This window comes from Chiloscyllium plagiosum, unplaced genomic scaffold, assembly GCF_037043375.1.
Source record: "Chiloscyllium plagiosum isolate Xiang-an unplaced genomic scaffold, Cpla_swu_hap1 HiC_scaffold_8, whole genome shotgun sequence".
Lineage (NCBI taxonomy): Eukaryota > Metazoa > Chordata > Chondrichthyes > Orectolobiformes > Hemiscylliidae > Chiloscyllium > Chiloscyllium plagiosum.
This window is the reverse complement of record NW_028270146.1, coordinates 19294689-19312335: the sequence shown is the minus strand read 5'-3', so window position 1 is coordinate 19312335 and position 17647 is coordinate 19294689.

Sequence of the window (17647 nt, the reverse complement as noted above, 5' to 3'; positions counted from 1 at the left end):
GATGAAGGGCTTTTGCCCGAAAAGTCGATTTTGCTGCTCCTCGGATGCTGCCTGAATTGCTGTGCTCTTCCAGCACGACTAATCCAAAATCTGGTTTCCAGCATCTGCAGTTATTGTTTTTACCTCGCATTTCCTTGTTTGATTTAAGAGGGGGGATATCCTCCGTTTTGCCACGTTCTTGCACATAGGAAACATTTTGTTCCGGATATTGAAACAGTCATTCTTCTCAGTCTCTGTCATTTCCTGTTGGTTTCTGAGCGCCTTACTTTCTCATTTTCTCTTTGTCCGAATTGCTATAACAGTCCTGATTTTATCCACAGAAAATCAAGCTGATGTGTAGCCCCCAATTGGAGTAAGATTAACAGGTTAAACGTCTCCAATCAACTATAAATTCAAAAATTGCATTATCAGTAAAATACTTAATTGTCTCTTCCTCCTTTGCAACAGTGTGCTTTGAAATAGCATAAAATCTCTATTTCAATTTTTTTTCTTGAGACTGTTCGCTCACTGAATAATGTAATAATGTCATGTGACAGATCAATTCATAAACTACAATCTCCTGGATTTTGAATATTTGCAAGTCTACAAGATTGTCTCCAGTAATTTTTTCAAATACTTTTAAGGATTTCCTTTTAGAAGTTTGGAATCCATTAGCAGAGTTCAGAGGTAACTGGAATTCTTTGTTATCTCTGAACATAACAGAGTTCTTGCAAAATATTTTGTATCCGGAAAAATATTGCACATACACCCTGATAAGTGCATGACGATTGGTGAAAATTGGGTGGTACACATTCTTCCTTCACGGTGTAATCCGTGATTAGCTGTTGACCACTTAATCTTGCTTTTGATTTAATACTCACTCCAGAGTTAATCAAGCAAGATTTAATCTAGGCTGTCCACTGCACAACTTTTCGTTATCAGGAAATTCATTCTTGGTATATGGGTGTTACTGACTGGACTGAAATTTATGGCTTACTCTTAATTTGCATTCGTGAAAGTGTTGAGAACCAGACAGTGACTATCTCCAACAAGAAGAATTAAACCACGTTCTCCCCTTGACATTCATTGGCATCATTAATTCTTAAAATATTAATTCATGGGATGTGGACAATGCTGGCTAACCCAACAGTTACTGCATATCATTAATTGCCTCAGTGGTGAGCACCGCTGCCTCACAGTACAAGGGACCTGGGTTCAATTGCATCATTAAGAGTCATAGAAATGTACACCACAGAAACAGACCCTTCGGTCCAACTCGTCCATGCCAACCAGATATCCCAACCCAATCTAGTCCCACCTGCCAGCACCTGGCCCATATCGCTTCAAACCCTTCCTATTCATATACCCATCCAAATGCCTCTTAAATGTTGCAATTGTACTAGCCTCCATCACTTCCTCTGGCAGCTCATTCCATACATGTATCCACACTCTGCGTGAAAAGGTTGCCCCTTAAGTCTCTTTTATATCTTTCCCCTCTCACACTAAACCTATGCCCTCTAGTTCTGGACTCCCCGACCACAGGGAAAAGACTTTGTCTATTTATCCTATCCATGACCCTTATAATTGTGTAAACCTCTATAAGGTCACCCCTCAGTCTCCGACGCTCCAGGGAAAACAGCCCCAGACTGTTCAGCCTCTCCCTATAGTGAAGGTGGCGTTTGGTATGCTTTCCTTTATTGGTCAGAGTATTGAGTACAGGAGTTGGGAGGTCATGTTGCGGCTGTACAGGACATTGGTTAGGCCACTGTTGGAATATTGCGTGCAATTCTGGTCTCCTTCCTATCAGAAAGATGTTGTGAAACTTGAAAGGGTTCAGAAAAGATTTGCAAGGATGTTGCCAGGTTTGGAGGATTTGAGCTACAGTGAGAGATTAGATTAGATTAGATTACTTACAGGGTGGAAACAGGCCCTTCGGCCCAACAAGTCCACACCGACCTGCCGAAGCGCAACCCACCCCTACCCCTACATTTACCCCTTACCTAACTCTACGGGCAATTTAGCATGGCCAATTCACCTGACCTGCACATCTTTGGACTGTGGGAGGAAACCGGAGCACCCGGAGGAAACCCACACAGACACGGGGAGAACGTGCAAACTCCACACAGTCAATCGCCTGAGGCGGGAATTGAACCCGGGTCTCAGGCGCTGTGAGGCAGCAGTGCTAACCACTATGCCACCGTGCCGCCCCAAAGAGGTTGAACAGGCTGGGGCAGTTTTCCCTGGAGCGTCAGAGGCTGAGGGGTGACCTTATAGAGGTTTACACAATTATGAGGGTCATTGATAGGATAAATGGACAAAGTCTTTTCCCTGGGTCGGGGAGTCCAGAACTAGAGGGCACAGGTTTAGGGTGAGAGAGGAAAGATAGAAAAGAGACCTAAGGGGCAATGTTTTCACACAGAGGGTGGTACGTGTATGGAATGAGCTGCCAGAGGATGTGGTGGAGGCTGGTACAATTGCAACATTTAAGAGGCATTTGGATGGGTATATGAATAGGAAGGGTTTGAAGGGATATGGGCTAGATTGCGTTGGGATATCTGGTCGACATGGACAGGTTGGACCAAAGGGTCTGTTTCCATGCTGTACATCTCTATGACTCCCTGACATGATCAGGACTTGGTGATTTATCCAATTTTATGGTTTCAAGACATCCCGCACTTCCTTCTCTGTAATATGGACATTTTTCAAGATGTCACCATTTATGTTCCGAATTTTATGTCTTCCATGTCCTTTTCACGGTAAATACTGATACAAAATACTCAGTTAGTATCTCCCCCATCTCCTGCAGCTCCACACAAAGACTGCCTTGCTGACCTTTTAAGCTCTCTATTCTCTCCCTAGTTAGCTTTTCGTCCTTAATGTATTTGTAAAAACCCTTTGGATTCTCCTTAACTCTATTTGCCAAAGCTATCTCATGTCCCCTTTTTGCCCTCCTGATTTCGCTCTTAAGTATACTCCTACTGCCTTTATACTCTTCTAAGGATTCACTCGATCTATCCTGCCTATACCTTACATATGCTTCCTTCTTTTACTTAACCAAAACCTCAATTTTTTTAGTCATCCAGCATTCCCCATACCTACCAGCCTTTCCTTTCAACCGTAGAGGTATATACTTTCTCTGGACTCTTGTTATCTCATTTCTGAAGGCTTCCCATTTTCCAGCCGTCCCTTACCTGCGAACATCTGAGCCCAATCAGCTTTTGAAAGTTCTTGCCTAATACCGTCAAAATTGGTCTTACTCCAATTTAGAACTTCATCTTTGAGATCTGGTCTGTCCTTTTCCATCACTATTTTAAAACTAATAGAATTATGGTCGCTGGCCCCAAAATGCTCCCTCACTGACACCTCAGTCACCTGCCCTGCCTTATTTTCCAAGAGTAGGTCAAGTTTTGCACCTTCTCTGTAGGTACATCCATATATTGAATCAATACATTTTCTTGTACACGCTTAACAAATTCCTCTGAATTGGCCATGCTAAATTGCCCGTAGTGTTAGGTGAAGGTGTAAATGTAGGGGAATGGGGCTGGGTGTGTTGCTCTTCGGAGGGTCGGTGTGTACTTGTAGGGCCGAAGGGCCTGTTTCTACATTGTAAGTAATCTAATTTAAATCCTTAACACTATGGCAGTCCCAGTCTTTGCTTGGAAAGTTAAAATCCCCTACCATAACCACCTATTATTCTTACAGATAGCTGAGATCTCCTTACAAATTTGTTTCTCAATTTCCCTCTGACTATTAGGACATCTATAATACAATCCCAATACGGTGATCATCCCTTTCTTATTTCTCAGTTCCACCCAAATAACTTCCCTGGATGTATTTCCAGAAATATCCTCCCTCAGCACAGCTGTAATGCTATCCCTTATCAAAAACGCCACTCCCTCTCCTCTCTTGCCTCCCTTTCTATCCTTCCTGTAGCAGTTGTATCCTGGAACATTAAGCTGCCAGTCCTGTCCATCCCTGAGCCATGTTTCTGTAATTGCTATTAAGTAACCATATGGAGTTTGCACATTCTCCCTGCGTCTGTGTGGATTTCCTCTGGGTACTCTGGTTTCCTCTGGAAAAGATGTGCAGGATAGGTGGATTAGCCATGGTAAATTGCCCACAGATTAGATTAGATTCCCTACCGTGTGGAAACAGGCCCTTCGGCCTAATCAGTCCACACTGACCCTCCGAAGAGTAACCCACCCAGACTGATTTCCCTCTGACTAATGCACTTAACAATATGGACAATTTAGCATGGCCAATTCACCTGACCCACACATCTTTGGACTGTGGGAGGAAACAGGAGCACCCGGAGGAAACTCACGCAGACATGGGGAGAACATGCAAACTCCACACAGTCATAGAACATAGAACATAGAACAATACAGCACAGAACAGGCCCTTCCGCCCATGATGTTGTGCCGAACATTTGTCCTAGCTTAAGCACCTAACCATGTACCTATCCAATTGCTGCTTAAAGGTCACCAATGACTCTGACTCTGCCACTCCCACAGGCAGCGCATTCCATGCCCCCACCACTCTCTGGGTAAAGAACCTACACCTGACATCCCCCCATATCTTCCACCCTTCACCTTAAATTTATGTCCCCTTTTAACACTCTGTTGTACCCGGGGGAAAAGTCTCTGACTGTCTACTCTATCTATTCCCCTGATCATCTTATAAACCTTTATCAAGTCACCCCTCATCCTTCGCCGTTCCAATGAGAAAAGGCCTAGCACTCTCAACCTATCCTCGTATGACCTATTCTCCATTCCAGGCAACATCCTGGTAAATCTCCTCTGCACCCTCTCCAAAGCTTCCACATCTTTCCGAAAGTGAGGTGACCAGAACTGCACACAGTACTCCAAATGTGGCCTTACCAAGGTCCTGTACAGCTGCAACATCACCTCACGACTCTTGAATTCAATCCCTCTGCTAATGAACGCTAACACACCATAGGCCTTCTTACAAGCTCTATCCACCTGAGTGGCAACTTTCAAAGATCTATGAACATAGACCCTAAGATCCCTCTGCTCCTCCACCTTACTAAGAACCCTACCGTTAACCCTGTATTCCGCATTCTTATTTGTCCTTCCAAAATGGACAACCTCACACTTGACAGGGTTGAACTCCATCTGCCACTCCTCAGCCCAGGTCTACATCATATCTAAGTCCCTTTGCAGCCAACAACAGCCCTCCTCACTATCCACAACTCCACCAATCTTCGTATCGTCTGCAAATTTACTGACCCACCCTTGACTCCCTCTTCCAAGTCATTAATAAAAATTACAAACAGTAGAGGACCCAGAACTGATCCCTGCGGAACTCCACTTGTAACTGGGCTCCAGGCTGAATATTTACCATCTACCACCACTCTCTGACTTCGAACCGTTAGCCAGTTCTCTATCCAACTGGCCAAATTTCCCACTATCCCATGCCTCCTGACTTTCCTCATAAGCCTACCATGGGGAACCTTATCAAATGCCTTACTAAAATCCATGTACACTACATCCACTGCTCTATCTTCATCCACATGCTTGGTCACCTCCTCAAAGAATTCAATAAGACTTGTAAGGCAAGACCTACCCCTCACAAATCTGTGCTGGCTGTCCCTAATCAAGCAGTGTCTTTCCAGATACTCATAAATCCTATCCCTCAATACCCTTTCCATTACTTTGCCTACCACCGAAGTAATACTAACTGGCCTGTAGTTCCCCGGGGTTATCCCTATTCCCTTTTTTGAACAGGGGCACAACATTTGCCACTCTCCAGTCCCCTGGTACCACCCCCCTTGACAGTGAAGACAAAAAGATCATTGCCAACGGCTCTGCAATTTCCTCTCTTGCTTCCCACATAATCCTAGGATATATCCCGTCAGGCCCAGGGGACTTGTCTATCCTCAAATTTTTCAAAATGCCCAACACATCTTCCTTCATAACAAGTATCTCCTCTAGCTTACCAGTCCGTTTCATACTCTCCTCTTCAACAATATGGTCCCTCTCGTTTGTAAATACTGAAGAAAAGTACTCATTTAAGACCTCTCCTATCTCTTCCAACTCAATACACAGTCTCCCATTACTACCCTTGATCGGACCTACCCTCGTTCTCGTCATTCTCATGTTTCTCACATACGCATAAAAGGCCTTGGGGTTATCCTTGATCCTACCCGCCAAAGGTTTTTCATACCCTCTCTTAGCTCTCCTAATCCTTTTCTTTTGCTCCCTCCTGGCTATCCTGTATCCCTCCAACGCTCTGTCTGAACCTTGTTTCCTCAACCTTATGTAAGCCTCCTTCTTCCTCTTTACTAGACATTTAACCTCCCTCATCAACCAAGGTTCCCTCACACGACCATCTCTTTCCTGCCTTCAGGTACATACATATCAAGGACACGTCGTGTCTGTTCCTTGAAAAAGTTCCACATTTCAATGACATCCTTCCCTGACAGCCTATGCTCCCAACTTATGCTCCTCAGATCCTGTTTTGCAGCATCATATTTACCCGTTCCCCCAATTGTAAAACCTACCCTGTTGCACGCACCTATCTCTCTCCAATACCAAGGTGAAAGTCACAGAATTGTGGTCACCATCACCAAAATGTTCACCCACTAACAAGCCCATCACTTGTCCCGGTTCGTTACCGAGTACCAAATCCAATATGGCCTCCCCTCTGGTCGGACAATCTACATACTGAGTTAGAAAAGCTTCCTGGACACACTACACAAACACCGTCCCGTCCAATCTACTTGATCTAAAGAGCTTCCAATCAATATTTGGGAAGTTGAAATCGCCCATGACTACTACCCTGTGGTTTCTGCACCTTTCCAAAATCTGTTTCCCAATCTGTTTCTCCACATTTCTGCTGCTATTGGGGGGCCTATAGTAAACACCCAACAAGGTGACTGCTCTTTTCCTATTTCTGACTTCAGCCCATACTACTCGAGGTTGGAATCAAACCTGTAACCCTGGTGTGGTGAGGCAGCAGTGCTAACCACTGAGCCACCGTGCTGCCCACCAGAGCCACCATGCTGCCCATTGTGTCCAGGGATGTGTAGGCTAGGTGGATTAGCCATGGTTGATGCACGGTGATGCAGACGGGGTGCTGGGTAGGTTGTTCTTTGGAGGGTCAGTTCGGGCCCAAGCCATGGGAAATGCAGGGTTACAGGGATAGGGTGGGGCTGGGGGGATGGGATGAATATGAGTTGGATGTTCTTTGGAGAGTAGGTATGGACCTGTTGGGCCGAATAGCCTGTTTCCACACTGCAAGGATTCTTTGGATAAAAAACTCTAAGCCGAAGGTGGTGGTGAAATATTTTTGCAAATCATTGCAGTCCATGGGATGTAAGAACACCCACAATGAAATCTGGATGTTAAACCAGCAACACAGGAGGAATGGCAGTATGTTCCCAAGACAAGATGATGTTGTTCTTGGAGTGTAACTCACAGTTGGAGATCTGCTTTCCTTGTCCTTCTTTATAGTAGAGGTCATGGTATTAAAACGGGCTGTCCAAAGAGACTTGTTGAGTTACTGCAGTGCATTCAGTAGATGCTATACAATGTTCAATGTTGAAGGTGGTGAATGAGGTGCCAAGTAAGCTGATTGCATTTTCTCGAAAAAAAATTTTTTTAAGTCATGCGACCTGGGTGTTTTGTGAGAAGATGAACTGCCTTCTTGAACCACTGCAGTCGATGTGGTATATGTATACCTACAATGCCCTTAGGGAGGGAATTCCAGGATTTTGACCCAGCAACAGTGAAGGAACAGTGATATATTTCCAAGTCAGGATGATTAGTGCCTTGGAGGGGAACTTGCCAATGATGTTTTCCCATATATCTTTTTCTGTTGTCCTTCTAGATGGAAGTGGTCATGGATTTGGAAGGGTCAGTCCAAGGGGTTTTGGTGAATTTCTAAAATACATTTGTTAGGTAGTACATGCTATTGCTATTGAGCGTCATGGTGGAGTGCTTGTGGATGTGGTGCATATTCCATCATACTTCTGTCTTGTGCCTTGTAGATGATGGAAAATCTTTTGCTGCAGTGTTCCTTGCCTTTGTCCTGCTTTTGGAGCCACTGTATTAGTGGTAGTCCTGTCGAGTCAATGTAACCCACAGGATGTTGATGGAGGGGATTCAGTAATGCTAACACCATTGAATGTCAAGAGGCAGTGGTTAGATTGTTTCTTATAGAAGATGGTCATTACGTGGCATTTGTGTGGAGTAAATTGTCATTTGTCAGCCCAAGCCTTGATATTGCCCAGATCGTTTTGCATTTGAACATGGACTGCTTCAGTATCTGAGTAGTTGCGAATGGTGCTGAACATCACACAATCGTCGGCAAACATCCCAATTTCTGACCTTATGACAGAGACAAGGTAATTGACGAAGCAGCTAAAGATGGTTGGGCTTAGGACATTACTGTGAGGAACTCTGGCAGAGATGATCTGGAGCTGAGATGACCGACCTCCAACAAACACAACCATCTTCGTATGCGCCAGGAATATCTCCAACCAGTGGAGTTGAGCTTCTTGAGTGTCATTGGAGCTGCACCCATCAAGGCAAGTGGGGTGTGTTTGATCACATTCCCAACTTGTGCCTTGTAGATGATTCACAGGCTTTGGATGTCAGGAAATGAGTTACGTGTTGCAGGATTCTTTGCTCCTGACCTCAAACACTTGTAGCCACTGAATCAATATGGCTAGTCCAGTTCAATTGCTGGTCAATAATTACCCCAGGATGTTAATTTTGGGAGATGTTGAATTATTATCCAGAGACTGAATTGAACCAGCCATATACTGTAAATGCTATGGTTACAAAAGCAAGCATACACAGGACAGTGATGGGACACTATCCATTTGCCTGGATGAGTATAGCTACAAGAGTACTCAAGAAGCTTGACATGATTCAGGACAAAGCATTTTGCTTGATTGGCATACATGACCCATTCTGGATCAGTGGTGCTGGAAGAGCACAGCAGTTCAGGCAGCATCCAACGAGCAGCGAAATCAACGTTTTGGGCAAAAGCCCGAATCAGGAATAAAGGCAGTGAGCCTGAAGCATGGAGAGATAAGCTAGGGGAGGGTGGGGGTGGGGAGAGAGTAGCATAGAGTACAATGGGTGAGTGGGGGAGGAGATGAAGGTGATAGATCATGGAGGAGAGGGTGGAGTGGATAGGTGGAAAAGGAGCTAGGCAGGTCGGACAAGTCTGGACAAGTCATGGGGACAGTTCTGAGCTGGAAGTTTGAAACTAGGATGAGGTGGGGGAAGGGGAAATGAGGAAGCTATTGAAGTCCACATTGATGCATGACCCATTCACCACCTTAAACTTCCAGTCTCTTCACCACTTGAAAGCACAAGGGCAGCAGATGGCAACACCACCTTCTCTTCCAACTCATATATCATCCTGGCTTAAAACTGTATTGCCTTTCTTTCAATGTTAATGGTCAATGTCCTAACTCTTTTCCTAACAGCACTCCAGGTGACCAAATACCCCATGAACTGCAATAGATCAAGAAGGCAGTTCACAACCAGTTTCTCCAGAACAATTAGGGATGTGCAATAATTTCTGTCCCAGGCAGCGACATCTACACCCCAAGAATGAATAAGAAAAAGAGGGATCAGTTTTTCAAACGAAGGGATGCAATGCTAATAATAATTACTTGCTTTGTCCTGAATTTTATTGAATGTCTTGAGTGTTATTAAATGCACCTATCCAGAAAATGAATACTCCATCACTCTCCTGGAGGTTTTTGGTGAGTCATACAGTTTGGTGGATGGTGACAAAGGAGTGTGTGCTAACATATCGTTTAGCAAGACTCCCAATCAGGCTGAGACTATTGTGAAGTGTAATCAATTGCGATTTACAATTTTCAGCTAGTTCACAGCCCTAGAGGAGAGTTTTGAATCAAAGCCTGGATTCAGGAATCTTTTGGAAGAACAGTTCAAAGTATATTATCCTTGTCCTCCCATTCACAGCCTAACACAACCTCTAATTGGCCAGCAGCCCTCGTTAAGGAAGGCTGTCTGCCCCTTCAGATCTTGATTCCAGGGTATGGTTCATTGATGGCCTTAACACTACCTTTTTCTTAAAGGTAGATGAACCTTCCTATACACAGGTAATGCAAGACTCTCACTGGCTGATAGATGAGACTACTAATGTCTCAATAAAGTTCTACCCAACATTTCAGGCTGCTGAGACTTAATTACAGCTAAAGGAAGGAAACAGATGGATTAACTCTGGAAAGGAAACAGGACGAGCAGAGTATATTTTCAAGGGAAATCATTGATTGCTGCAGTGGCCCTAACATTATCAGTTTAGAATTATAGTGGAAAAGGTCAAGGAAATATTAAATATAGTAGTACTGAATTGGAAGATTTTAATCAAAAGTTGTAATATGTCAGATTTTCAAAGTGACAATGATTTAGGTATAGGATAGATACAATCCAGAAGCAGGAAAGGAAGAATATCCAGTTCTGAAACTCTCTGAGTGACAAAAGATATAAACAATGAGATGCGACAAAATAATTAGAAATATAAGGCTCTTAGTAGAGACCCAATCTAAAATGTAATGAGGAAATCTCGAAAAGGGAAACGTAATAGGTGAGTGGGAGGCAATGGCCTAGCAGTATTAACACTGGGTTATTGATCAAGAGACGCAGGTAATGTTATGGGGACCTGGGTTCAAATCCTGCTACAGCAGATGGTAGAATTTGAATTCAACAAACATCTGGAGTTAAGAGTCTAATGACCATGAAACCATAGTTGATTGCTAGGGAAGAAGCCATCTGGTTCACCAATGTCCTTTAGGGAGTGAAACTGCCATCCTAACTAGGTCTGCCCTACATGTGACTCTAGACCTACAGCAATGTAGTTGCCCTTTGGGCAATTATGGTTAGCCTATGAATGCTGGCCTAGCCAGTGATGCCCTCATCCCAAGAATGAATTGGAAAAAAATCACAACTATAAAAATAGATAAGCCAAGAATAAAAGGATGTTAAAAAAAAGTATTTGAGAATTTTGGTTTCATACAGCTATGCAGCACAGAAACAAGGAAATGTGACTAAATACTTATAAAACATTATAGGCTTCACCAGGAGTTTTATGCTTCTAGCCACCATGTTAGGAAGAATGTCATGGCTCTGAAGAGATTGCAGAAGACTTTGTTGCAATGGTGATGGAGATGAGTTATTTCAAATGTTATATTGCTAGACTAAAGAAGAGACTTGAGAGATGAATTCCAGAAAAATAAATCTGGACTCCTGTGTTTTGTCTCAGGCACCAAAGCTCAGGAAAAGTATCTTGGTCTTGGAAGGAGAATGATTTATAAGTGACGCTGGGATATGAAGGGTTTCATTATGAGGATAAACCTGCCTTATTTTGCCTCGGATGTGAAGGTTTTGGGGAAAACCTAATCAAGATGTTCAAGTTATTAAGAATTCAAAAAGATAATTGCACAGGAACTATTATCTCTAATAGAGATATCCAAAACAAGGGGCCAGAATCATAAACTTAGAGTTTGGCCATTTAGGATTGAAATACAGAATTACTTCTTCCTAAGAAGAATCTTGACTCACTCCTCAAAAGGACTGGGGAGGCGACAATAGTTGGAGACTTTTAAGTCTCAGATTGATATGTGGTAGGAGCGACATGTGGGTCAGTGGTTAGTATTGCTGCCTCACAGCGCCAGGGACTGATTCCAGCCTTGGGTGACTATCTCTGTGGAGTTTGCACAATCTCCCTCATCGGAAATGGGGGTGTGGGGATAGGGTGGGGTGGATCTGGATGGGATGCTCTTTGGAGGGTGATTGTGGACTCGATGGGCTGAATGGCCTGCTTCCACACTGTAGGGAGGCTATGATTCTAAGTGTATCAGCAATTATCGAACAATGGATTTGAGATATAGATCAGTCATGATCTGATTGAATGGCAGATTGGGTCTGAGGGGTTGAGACAGATAGCAAACGTTTCTATAAATACATAAAAAGTGGCTAAGGTAAAAAATTGGTCCTTTACAGGATAAGAAGGGAAATTTAGTAATAGGATATGAGGAAATGGCCAAAGCATTGAGCAGGTATTTTGTGCCAGTCTTCACAGTGGAGGACTCAAATAACGTAATTGACAAAGAGATGAAGGTAGGTGAGGACCTGAAACGATCATTATCACGAAAGAGGTAATGTTGGGTAAGCTAACAGAGCTAAAGGTAGGCAAGTCTCCTGGCCCTGATGAAATGCATCCCAGAGTACTAAAAGAGATGGTGGGAGAATCACTCTAAATGCACTTGTGGTAATTTTCCAATATTCGCTCGACTCTGGGGCAGTTCCAGCAGATTGGAAAATAGCAAATGTGACTCCATTGTTTAAAAAAGGAGTAAGATAAAAGATGGGGATTTGTAGACAAGTTAGTTTAACTGGGGAAGATGCTTAAATGTGTTATCAAGAAAGAAACAGCCAGACATCCAGATAGAAATTGTCCTGTTGGGCAGACGCAACATGTGTTCATGAAAGGCAGGTCATACTTAACTAATCTACTGGAATTCTATGAAGGCATTATGAACACAGTGGACAACAGGAACACAGTAGATATAGTGTATCTAGATTTCCAAAAGGCATTCGACAAGGTGCTGCACAAAAGGCTGCTGCATAAGATAAAGGTGCATGCACTACTGGTAACGTATTAGCATGGATTAGTTAACTAATAGGAAGCAAAAAGTGGGGATAAATAAGTACTTGTCTCATTGGCAATCAGTGACTAGTGGTGTGCCTCAGGGACCAGTGTTGGGACTACAATTTTTCACAACTTACATAAATGATTTGGAGTTGGGGATCATGTGTAGGATGACACTAAGATGAGCGGTAGAGGAAAGTGGGCAGAGGACTGTGAAACTTTGTAGAGGGGCATAGATAGGTTAAGTGAGTGGGCAAAGGTCTGCAGATGGAGTACAATGTTAATAAGTGTGAAGTCATCCATAACAGTAAAATAACAGTAAAAAGGTCAATTATTTGAATGGTAAAAAATGCAGCATGTTGCTGTGCAGAGGGAGATGAATCACAGAAGATTGGTCTGCAGATGCAAAAGGAAATTAAGAAGGCAAATGGAATTTTGTCGTTCATTGCTAAAGGGGTTGAGTTTAAAAGCAGGGAGGTTATGTTCCAGCTGCACAAGGTGCTGGTGAGGCCACAATTGGAGTACTGCTTGCAGTTTGCTCCTCTTACCTGAGAAAGGATATATTGGCAGTAGAGGGGGTGCAGAGGAGGTTCACTAGGTTGTCTTATGAGGAGGAAGTGAGTAGACTGGGATTATAATCATTGGAATTTAGAAGGATGAAGGGGGATCTTATAGAAACATATAAAATTATGAAGGGGATGGTTCTTATGTTCCTATGTTCTCCTGTTTCAATGTCTACTATACTTAAATAGCTGGTATACAGTCCCTATCCAGGCAAAAGTGAGGACTGCAGATGCTGGAAACCAGCGTTTAGATCAGAGTGGTGCTGGAAAAGCACAGCAGGTCAGGCAGCGTCCAAGGAGCAGGAAAATCGACTTTTCGGACAAAAGCCCTTCATCAGGAATAGAGGCAGGAAGCCTCCAGGCTGGAGAGATAAATTGGGGGGGAGGGGGGGCGGGGCTGGGGAGAAGGTAGCAAAGAGTACGATAGGTGACTGGTGGTGGTTGGAGGTGATAGGTCAGAGAGGATGGTGGGGGAAGGTAGCAAAGAATAGGTGAATAGGGGTGTTCCCTGAAGCGCTCTGCAGCACCTTTGCAAACCTACCGACTCCCACAACTACCTAGATTACACTTCTTCCCACCCTACCTCCTGCAAAAATGCCATCCTGTAGTTCCAATTCCTCTGCCTCTGCCTTATCTGCTCCCAGGAGGACCAGTTCCACCACAGAACACACCAGATGGCCTCCTTCTTTAGAGATCGTAATTTCCCTTCTCACGTGGTTGAAGATGCTCTCCAACTCATCTCATCCACATCCCACACCTCCGCCCTCAAACCCCACCCTTCCAACCGTAACAAGGACAGAACCCCCCGGTCCTCACCTTCCACCCTACTAACCTTCACATAAACCAAATCATCCGACGACATTTCCGCCACTTCCAAACAGACCCCACCACCAGGGATATAGAACATAGAACATAGAAGAATACAGTGCAGTACAGGCCCTTTGGCCCTCGATGTTGCGCCGATCCAAGCCCACCTAACCTATACTAACCCACTATCCTCCATATACCTATCCAATGCCCGCTTAAATGCCCATAAAGAGGGAGAGTCCACCACTGCTACTGGCAGGGCATTCCATGAACTTACGACTCGCTGAGTGAAGAACCTACCCCTAACTTCAGTCCTATATCTACCCCCCCTTAATTTAAAGCTATGCCCCCTTGTAATACCCGACTCCATATGCGGGAAAAGGTTCACACTGTCAACCCTATCTAACCCCCTAATCATCTTGTACACCTCAATCAAGTCACCTCTAAACCTTCTTTTCTCTAGTGAAAACAGCCCCAAGTGTCTCAGTCTTTCCTCATACGATCTTCCTTCCATACCAGGCAACATCCTGGTAAACCTCCTCTGCACCCGTTCCAGTGCCTCCACATCCTTCCTATAGTATGGCGACCAAAACTGCACACAATATTCCAGATGCGGCCGCACCAGAGTCTTATACAACTGCATCATGACCTCAGGACTCCGGAACTCAATTCCTCTACCAATAAAAGCCAGTACGCCATATGCCTTCCTCACCGCACTATTTACCTGGGTGGCAACTTTCAGAGATCTGTGTACATGGACACCAAGACCCCTCTGCTCATCCACACTACCAAGTATCCGACCATTAGCCCAGTACCCCATCTTTTTGTTATTCTTCCCAAAGTGAATCACCTCACACTTAGCTACATTGAATTCCATTTGCCACCTTTCTGCCCAGCTCTGCAGCTTCTCTATATCCTGCTGTAACCTGCCACATCCTTCCTCACTGTCAACAACTCCTCCGACTTTCGTATCATCCGCAAACTTGCTCACCCAACCTTCTAACCCCTCTTCCAGGTCATTTATAAAAATGACAAACAGCAATGGTCCCAAAACAGATCCTTGCGGAACACCGCTAGTGACGGCACTCCATGAAGAAACTTTGCCATCAACTACTACCCTCTGTCTTCTTCCATCCAGCCAATTCCTAATCCAAACCTCCAACTCACCCTCAATGCCATATCTCCGTATTTTCTGCAGTAGCCTACCATGGGGAACCTTATCAAACGCCTTACTAAAATCCATATATACCACATCTACCGCTTTCCCCTCATCAACCTCCTTCGTCACCTTTTCAAAGAATTCAATAAGGTTTGTGAGGCACGACCTGCCCTTCACAAAACCATGCTGACTATCCTTGATCACATTATTCCTATCCAGATGTGCATAAATCCTATCCCTTACAATTCTCTCTAAGACTTTGCCCACAACAGAAGTGAGACTCACCGGCCTATAGTTACTAGGGTTATCCCTACTCCCCTTTTTGAACAAGGGAACCACATTTGCTATCCTCCAGTCTTCTGGCACTACTCCTGTAGACAAAGAGGACATAAAAATCAAGGCCAATGGCTCTGCAATCTCCTCCCTTGCTTCCCAGAGAATCCTAGGATAAATGCCATCAGGCCCAGGGGACTTATCTATTTTCACCTTTTCCAGGATTTCCAACACCTCTTCTCTACATACCTCAAAGCCATCCATTCTACTTATTTGTGTCTCAGTATTCACATCGACGACAATGCCCTGTTCCTGAGTAAATACTGAATAAAAGTATTCATTCAGTGTCTCCCCAATCTCTTCCGCCTCCACACGCAACTTCCCACTACTATCCTTGACTGGACCTATTCCTACCCTAGTCATTCTTTTATTCCTAACATACCTATAGAAAGCCTTAGGGTTTTCCCTAATCCTACCGACTAGGGACCTTTCATGTCCCCTCCTTGCTGCTCTTAGCTCTATTTCCCTCCCCACCCCTCTCCGCCTTCCGCAAAGACCGTTCCCTCTGTGACTACCTGGTCAGGTCCACGCCCCCCCCCAACAACCTACCCTTCCATCCTGGCACCCTCCCCTGCCACCGCAGGAATTACAAAACCTGCGCCCACACCTCCTCCCTCACCACCATCCAAGGCCCTAAAGGAGCCTTCCACATCCATCAAAGTTTCACCTGCACATCCACCAATGTCATTTATTGTATCCGTTGCTCCCGATGCGGTCTCCTCTACATTGGGGAGACTGGACGCCTCCTCGCAGAGTGCTTTAGGGAACATCTCTTGGACACCCGCATCAATCAACACCACCGCCCCATGGCCCAACATTTCAACTCCCCCTCCCACTCTGCCGAGGACATCCAGGTCCTGGGCCTCCTCCACCGCCGCTCCCTCACCATCCAACGCCTGGAGGAAGAAAGCCTCATCTTCTGCCTCGGAACACTTCAACCCCAGGGCGTCAATGTGGACTTCACCAGTTTCCTCATTTCACCTCCCCCCACCTCACCCAAGTTCCAACCTTCCAGCTCAGCACTGTCCTCATGACCTGTCCTACCTGTCAATCCTCATTCCCACCTATCCACTCCATCCTCCCCTCTGACCTATCACCTCCATCCCCACCCTCCCATTCACCTATTGTACTCTTTGCTACCTTCTCCCCAGCACCCCCACCCCCCCCATTTATCTTAACACCCAGGAGGCTTCCTGCCTCTATTCCTGATGAAGGGCTTTTGCCTGAAACATCAATTTTCCTGCTCCTCGGATGCTGCCTGACCTGCTGTGCTTTTCCTGCACCACCCAGTCACCATTCAGGACCAATAATGAAGAATGGTCACTAAGATAAAATGACAGAAGGCTGCCAGCCAGTCAAATAGGTGCATCTTCAGGACAAAAGGGACAGACTTTAAGTAAAGAAGGAATGGAGGGTCATAAGACAGCTTGCAATTGTAATAATAATTATTATAATAATAATAATCCAGGCATCTCTTTGTAAGGAGTGACCTGCAAGGAGGAGCTGAAGTTAAGAATGGCCATCATGGGCTGGTCTTATAATTTATTGGCCAAATTTTGCACACCCTCCAATTAGTTTGCACTTGCCCAGAGATTTTCTATGTATTTTGCACAGTTTCTGTCTATCAAGTATCCAATTGGTGTTGAACCCTCTCCTAATATCTGAGACGTTTGTCAACAGAGCAAGCAACAGCATATGCTGTCATCCCTTTAAAGGAAAACATCATCCACAAAAAGTGCAGAATCTGGCTTGAGAAGAATGGACTGATTTCCATTTGGCTTAAGAGGTCGGACAACTAATGCCTTAATTTCACATCCCCTAAATCTCAGCTTGTCCCACTTGTCCCCTCTGACCTATCACGTCCATCCCCACCCCCCATTCACCTATTGTACTCTTTGCTACCTTCTCCCCAAATCCTTGTCCCACTTTCCAATGAGTTTGGAAGAGGTGATAGGTCAACACTGGGCACACACCTGAAAGTAGCAAGTAACCACTTTGAAAGCGTTTTAAGAGTATTCTCCTGGCCCTGACCAGATTTTCTATCTGGCACAAAGGGTATCTTTCCTGATGAAGGGCTTATGCCTGAAAAGTCAATTTTCCTGCTCCTTGGATGATACCTGACCTGCTGTTCTTTTCCAGCGCCACATTT